Genomic DNA, 6,990 nt, shown 5'->3' with positions numbered 1-6,990 from the left:
ATTTGGGGAAGCCAACGCAGGAAGATTACTTAAATCCCAGGAGTTTGAGATCAGCCTGGGCAACAGTGAGACCCCCACCTCTACAAGAAATTTTAAAATTAGCTGGGTGTGGTGGCTTGCACCTGTAGTCCTTGCTACTTGGGAAGGTCCCTTAAGCCTAGGAGTTTAAAGTTACAGTGAGCTATATGTCCATGCCACTGTCCAGCCTGGATGACACTCTGTTTCTCAAAAAATTTGAAAAATATTGTTCTTTTATACTCTCTAGTGTTTGTGTTTCTTATTGGTGCTTTAACAAATTACCACAAATTTAACCCGTTTATGGCTTAAAATAGTTCTGTAGGTCAGAAGTCCAAGATTCAGCGAGCTGAAGTGAGGTTATCAGGGGAATTCCTTCTGGAGGCTTTGATGGCAGAATCTTTCCTTCTCTCTTCCATTTCAAAAGGCCAGCTATATTCTTTGGTTCCTGGCCTTTTTCATCTTCAGAATCAGCAAGCAGTAGAGCATCTTGCATCATCTTTCTCTCCCTTCCCCTCTTCCTCGTTCCATCTCTCCTGTCTACCATGGTGTATTATGGAAGGATTGAGCCAAACCATTCATTCAAGTTCTTGAATTCCTGGAGCTTAGATCTTTAGCTGAAGAGAAAATCCTTTTTCTATGATTTCTACCCTCTGATGTCTATGTAACAGGCTTCTTGTAACAACTCAGATGCTACAGAAGTAAGGCCACCTCATCAGTTTCCTTGCTTCAAACCCAAAGTTCAATTGATACCCATATCTGGATTTCAAGACCAGCCTGGCCAACATAACAAAACCCCCTCTCTACTAAAAATACAAAAATTAGCCAGGCATGGGGGTGTGTGCCTGTAATCTCAGCTGCTGTGGAGGCTGACGCAGGAGAATTGCTTGAACCCGGGGAGCGGGGCTTGCAGTGAGACAAGATTGCACCATTGTGCTCCATCCTGGGCGACGAGTGAAACTCTCAAAAAAAATACAGTTTTTAACAAAAAATATATTTTGCAACTTACATTTCACCCAATTCTTATCTTTGGTCATCTTAATAAATACACTAAAATATACTCTATTCTAGCATAGCTGCTAGCCACTCCAGAGAGGTTCCCTGGGTTGGAATCTGCTATTTGATTCTGAACAAATTAATGTACTTCACCTCTCTGTGTCTGAGTTTCCTCATCTGTTATTCATGGGCTCCTATAATATACTCTATTCTAGCATAGCTGCTAGCCACTCCAGAGAGGTTCCCTGGGTTGGAATCTGCTATTTGATTCTGAACAAATTAATGTACTTCACCTCTCTGTGTCTGAGTTTCCTCATCTGTTATTCATGGGCTCCTATAAGGGTGAAATGTATGCATGTGAGACAGAACAGTGCCTTGTGTTTGTTTAGTAATCAAGATATGTTACATCTTTTTTAATAGGGACATAGTAGGGTATCATACGGCAGCTCCCCAACTTAACCAATTGCTGGGTATGAGTACTTAGGTGGTTGGTAGTTTCCCGCTATTAGATTAGTGAGGCCGGGCGAGGTGGCTCACGCCTGTAATCCCAGCTCTTTGGAAGGCCAAAGTGGGCAGATGAGGAGGTCAGGAGTTCGAGACCAGCCTGGCCAACATGGAGAAACCCCGTCTCTACTAAAAATACAAAAATGAGCAGGGCATGGTGGCACGCACCTGTAGTCCCAGCTACTTGGGAGGTTGAGGCAAGAGAATCACTTGAACACTGGAGGCAGAGGTTGCAGTGAGCTGAGATCATGTCACTGCACTACAGCCTGGTGACAGTGAAAGAGTGAGACTGTGTCTCGAAAAAAAGATTAATGTAGTGCACATTCTTACATATAGTGACACTTAGCAGACAGTTGTATTCTCAGAAGTCATCAGAGAAGTCAAGATTGCAGTGATTTACTCTTCTATCAATAACCATTACCCCATTTCCTCACTAGTACTACAAATTAACAACATTGATTTTACTAATTTTTAATCTTTTTTAGGGATGGGGCCTCACTATGTTGCCCAGGCCAGTCTCAAACTCCTGGGCTCAAGTGATCCTCCCACCTCAGCCACCCAAAGTGCTGGGATTACAGGCATGATCCACTTGCCAGGCCAGTTTTACTAATTTTTAGTCAATCTGATGGCATCTTGGTTTAATTTTGCATGTTTGATTTTGTTGAGCATTCTTTTCATATTTAACTTTGCATTTCCTCATATGTAGATTAGTCATGCTCTGCATAACAAGGCTTTGATCAATGATGGACAACGTATACGATAGTGGATCCCATAAGATTATAATATCAGTATTTTTACACTACCATTTTTATGTTTAGATCCATGAATGCTTACTGTTGTGTTACAGTTGCCTACAGTGTTCAATATAGTAACACGCTGTATGGGTTTTTAGCCTAGGAGCAATATCTGACCTAGGAGTGGAGTAGGCTGTACCATCTAGATTTGCCTAAGTACATTCTGTGATGTTCACACAGTAATGAAATTGCCTAATGATGCATTTCTCAGAACATCCCTGTCATTAAGCAATGCATGACAGGAAATCATGCATTTGAGTTTGATTATTACTAGATCTTCCTTTTCTATTTTGTCACACAAAAAACAGCCCAGTTTATTTTGTCTTAACCACACGACCCTCAGGCTCCTAGCTGGACTCATATGTATGGCTTTATTCCCCCAGAAGGCTAATGAAGACAAATGTGTTTTAATGGGAAAAGCTCATAGGCTGTCTTACATTTGATCCTTACAGTAGGGTTTTTTCTCCCCTCCAGAGTTGGGGGTCCTTGTCTGTCATCTGCACTGGAGAGCAGTGGGACAATCAACTCACTGCAGCCTCAAACTCCTGAGGGCAAGTGATCCTCCCACCTCAGCCTCCTGAGTAGCTGGGACTACAGGCACATGCCACCATGCCTGGCTACTTTTTAGAGCCGGGTCTTACTATGTTGCCTACACTGATCTCAAACTCCTGATCTCAAGTGAGCCTCCTGTCTCAGATTACAGGTGTGAACAACCATACCTGGCCCGTTTCATTTTATTAAGCCAATATGGACATTGAATATCAAGAAAAAAAGAGACCGGGTGTGGTGGCTCATACCTGTAATACCAGCACTTTGGGAGGCTAAGGCGGGAGGATCCCTTGAGCCCAGAAGTTTGATGCTGCAGTGAGCTATGATTGTGCTACTGTACTCCAGCCTGGGCAACAGAGCAAGGCCTCATCTCAAAACAACAATAAAACAATCTCTAATATGAAGTGGAATGTGAATATTTTGTGTCTGTATTTGTATGTTACCTATACAACAGAGACCCTTTTATCCTTTGTTGAATCAAGTGAATTTATGCCTTGAATATTCACTGAACAGGGGGAGCAATTTTAACAACTTAAGAGCTCCAATAGTCGATCTGCCTGTAATCCCAGCTACTTGGGAGGCTGAGGCAGGAGAATTGCTGGAACCCGGGAGGCAGAGTTTGCAGTGAGCTAAGATTGCGCTACTGCACTCCAGCCTGAGCTACAGAGTGAGACTCTCTCTCAAAAAAAAAAAAAAAAAAAAAAAGTAAAGGAAATTCCTGGCCTAGAGACAATAACAAAGTAGTTCAGAGCACTGGCTCTGGAGCTTGACCTCTTCAGTTTAAATCCGAACTCAGCTATTTATTGTATGAATTTAGGCAAGTTACTTAACTTTCCTACGCCTCAATATTTTCATCTGTAAAACAGGCAGGATAATGATGGTACTTATCTCATGAGGTTTTCAGGATTAAATGTGAAATGTGAAAAACACCTAGAGCTGAATATCTGGTATATAATAAGAAGAACCAGATCAGTGTTATTGCCAGCCTCCACTGTATGCCTCAGATGTCTGGAACCTTGACCCAGCACAACCCCAAGACTCGCCATCCCTGGTTTCTGCTGCTTTCCTTACGTTAGCTCTCTTCTTTGGGACTGATTTCCACAAACCGAAAACAGAGCTGCTAGCAACTCCCATATCCCCAGGTTTGTTCTAAGGAGACTGAGATTCACTGTAGTGTCCAGTTTAAAAATCTTCTGGCTGGTCACGGTGGCTCACGCCTGTAATCCCAACACTTTGGGAGGCCGAGGCAGGTGGATCACGAGGTCAGGAGATCGAGACCATCCTGGCTAACACGGTGAAACCCCGTCTCCACTAAAAATACAAAAAATTAGCCAGGCGGTGGTGATGGCGCCTGTAGTCCCAGCTGCTCGGGAGGCTGAGGCAGGAGAATGGCGTGAACCTGGGAGGCGGAGCTTGAAGTGAACAGAGATTGCACCACTGCACTCCAGCCTGGGCGACAGAGTGAAACTCTGTCTAAAAATAAATAAACAAATAAAATCTTCTAGACGGATGCCTTGGCTCACGCCTGTAATCCCAACACTTTGGGAGGCCCAGGCGGGTGCATCACCTGAGGTCAGGAGTTCGAGTCCAGCCTGGCCAACATGATGAAACCCTGTCTCTACTAAAAATACAAAAAATTAGCTGGGTGTGGTGGCGGGTGCCTTCAATCCCAGCTACTCGAGAGGCTGAGGCAGGAGAATTGCCTGAACCTGGGAGGCAGAGGTTGCAGTGAGCCGAGATCAGGCCACTGTACTCTAGCCTGGGCAATGAGAGCGAAACTCGGTCTCAAAAAAAAAAAAAAAAATCCTCTAAGGCCGGGCATGCTGGCTTACACCTGTAATCCCAGCACTTTGGGAGGCCGAGGCAGGCAGATCACGAGGTCAGGAGTTCGAGAACAGCCTGGCCAATAGGGTGAAACCCCGTCTCTACTAAAAATATAAAAATTAGCTGGGCGTGGTGGCGCGTGCCTGTAATGCCAGCTACTCGGGAGGCTGAGGCAGGAGAATCACTTAAACCCCAAAGGTGGAGGTTGCAGTGAGCCAAGATCACACCGCTGCACTCTAGCCTGGGCAACAGGGCGAGACTCCATCTCAAAAAAAAAAAAAAAAAAAAAAACCCCTCTAAAAGATCTCTGATTGTCCTGGCTTGCATCAGATGTCCTCCCTGGAACTATCAAGCATAAGGAGATGTATGGAGTACTATGATTATATCAATCAGCAGAAGAGTGCTTTCCAGGAAAAGGTGGATATTTGCCCTATATAAACAAAATGTGTAACTAACGTATGGAATTTCAGCCAATTTGCAAATGCCTTCTTATTTATCTTTTGAGATGGAGTCTCGCTCTGTCACCCAGGCTGGAGTGCAGTGGCGTGATCTCGGCTCACTGCAACCTCCACCTCCCAGGTTCAAGCAATTCTCCTGCCTCAGCCTCCTGTGTAGCTGGGACTACAGGCACCTGCCACCATGCCCGGCTACTTTTTTGTATTTTTAGTAGAGACGGGGTTTCACCGTGTTAGCCAGGATGGTCTCGATCTCTTGACCTCAGGTGTTCCACCTGAGTGCCGGGATTATAGGCGTTAGCCACTATGCCTGGCCGAAAATGCCTTCTTAAAATACCTTTTGTTCTTGCTTTTTAGATCTTTTTTTTTTTTTTAATTTTGAGATGGTCTTGCTCTGTCACCAGGATGGAGTGCAGTGGCATGATCACAGCTCACTGCAGCCTCAACTTCCCAGGCTCAAGCAATCCTCCCATCTCAGGCTCCCAAGTAGCTGGGACTACAAGCACACACCACCACATTTGGCTAATTTTGTTTATTTTGTAGAACGAGGTCTCACTATGTTGCCCAGCCTAGTCTCAAACTCCTGGGCTTAAGCAATCCTCCCGCCTTGGCCTCCCAGAGTGCTGGGATTATAGGTGTAAGCCACTGCACCCGGCCACTTTTTAGAAAACTTAAGACCATAGACTCCCTTTTTTCATTATTATTTTATTTATTTTTTATGTTTTTGAGACAGAGTCTCGCTCTGTCGCCCAGGCTGGAGTGCAGTGGCGCGATCTCTGCTCACTGCAAGCTTCACCTCCTGGGTTCACGCCATTCTCCTGCCTCAGCCTTGCGAGTAGCTGGGACTACAGGCACCTGCCCGGCTAATTTTTTGTATTTTTAGTAGAGAAGGGGTTTCACCGTGTTAGCCAGGATGGACTCGATCTCCTGACCTCGTGATCCGCCCACCTCCCAAAGTGCTGGGATTATAGGCGTGAGCCACGGCGCCCGGCCCATAGACTCCCTTTTATCCTTATTCAGAAGTTTTGCATTTTAGCTCCTTAAAGGAGAAAATAATATGACACTGAAACTAATATTAATTAATCTTTGAAACCAACCTTTTTCCTTATATGTCAATTTCTTTTTTTTTTTTTTTTTGAGACAGAGTTTCACTCTTGTCGCCCAGGCTGGAGTGCAGTGGCGCGGTCCCAGCTCACTGCAACCTCCACCTCCTGGGTTCAAATGATTCTCCTGTCTCAGCCTCCCAGGTAGCTGGGATTACAGGCATGTGCCACCATGCCCCAGCTAATTTTTGTATTTTTAGTAGAGACAGGGTTTTCATCATGTTGGCCCAGGCTGGTCTCGAACTTCTGACCTCGTGACCTGCCTGCCTCGGCCTCCCAAAGTGCTGGGATTACAGGCATGAGCCACCGCGCCTGGCCATATTTCAACTTCTACTATAAGGATCAGTCAAGCTCAATGATATCCAACAACTACCTATTTCCCTGATGCATTTTATTAGACACTTAACAACACCCTAATTTAATATCCTGAATTGGTCATTCTTATATATTAAGCTAATATTTTTAGTGCTCTAAAGTCACTTTTAGTGTCTCTATGCTCTTATTCATTTTGATGAAAGTAGAAGAGAATCAAATGAAATGAATCAAGAAAAATGAGGGGCAGACACATCAAGGTGAAAAGTGTAGGTGAGAATGGGCATTGGGAAGTTTAAGAATGAAATTAAGAAACCAAAGAAGATATATATTCAATATCCATGCCATCACTTAACAAGGCCTTTTTGGTATTTCAGTAACTGAACACCTTTGGATAGACCCCAAGATGGACATATTTTAAAGGGAAATTCAAACAGT

Source organism: Pongo pygmaeus, chromosome 6 (genome assembly GCF_028885625.2).
Source record: "Pongo pygmaeus isolate AG05252 chromosome 6, NHGRI_mPonPyg2-v2.0_pri, whole genome shotgun sequence".
Classification (NCBI taxonomy): Eukaryota; Metazoa; Chordata; class Mammalia; order Primates; family Hominidae; genus Pongo; species Pongo pygmaeus.
Note: the sequence above shows the minus strand (reverse complement) of the source record.